Genomic DNA, 1099 nt, shown 5'->3' on the forward strand with positions numbered 1-1099 from the left:
TTGTCTCGACTTTCTCCTGTCTCTCTTCGATTTTGTCCTGTATTTGTGTAATTTGCATCCTGTGCTTCCAGCTGGGATGATATACGTGTCTCGTGTGCCAGCAGCTGAGCTTCTAGCCGGGATGACACCTGCGCTGATACCTTTGAAGATATACGTGTCTCCAGCGTTTGCATCTGGGATGACAGCTGTGATGACATCTCTGACATGCGTGTATCCTGTGCGTGTATCATCTGTGACATGGCAGCCAATAATGTGTTCATGTCCATAACTGTTGATGATGAAGGAGCCTTTTGCTGTTCTTCAACCTTCCCGGATGTCTGTCGACATCCTTCGACGAACAAGCTGCTTCATCCTTCTGTTCGTCCTTTGCGAATGCATCGTCGGGTTTACCCTGGAAGTCGTATTTGTCCACGTCGATGCCTTCAGCTTCCATAACCTCTCGCAACCGGGATAACAATTCCACTTTTCTTCCGGAGGTGGCCAAATTACGCTTTTCCAACTCCTGTTTCAGCTCCTCAATTATTAAGTCCTGAATTTTCGCCATTTTTAGTAGTTTCTCCTTCGGGATTTATTTAACAATTACACTTCTGACACCAAATGTTACGATTATCCTTGAAACCTCGTCCGGATTTCCCAAGTCCCTCGGTTCGTATCGCTGGTTTGTTAAATAAATGCAATCGATGACCAAATGGTAGTACAATTAACTTTATTGTACAACAAACAATTTTACAATACTTGCTAATACAGTAAAAATACTACAATACTTGTTAAAGCAATTACAACGCTTTACTGAACTTGTTAACACAATTAAACTTATAGCTTGCTTATTCGCAACTCGCTTCTCTGCTCACTTTACTTGTAGCTTGCTGACTTGTAACTCGTAACTAACTCACCTCGCGGTGGCGGCGCCCTTATATACCAACGCTGGCACTTATGGCAACTCTAGAACATTCTGAAGTTTATCCCTCATTCTCTTTGACTCGCTGTTCGCAATGTTCATCCAACTTGACGTTTCTCTTTGTCAAACATTCTACGTCATTCTTCGAACATTCTGCCTATTTCTCGTTGTTCGCTTTGTGTTGCCGCAGTATTCGCCACA

This window comes from Rhagoletis pomonella, unplaced genomic scaffold (genome assembly GCF_013731165.1).
Source record: "Rhagoletis pomonella isolate Grant_MI unplaced genomic scaffold, Rhpom_1.0 Rhpom_scaffold_00014, whole genome shotgun sequence".
Classification (NCBI taxonomy): domain Eukaryota; kingdom Metazoa; phylum Arthropoda; class Insecta; order Diptera; family Tephritidae; genus Rhagoletis; species Rhagoletis pomonella.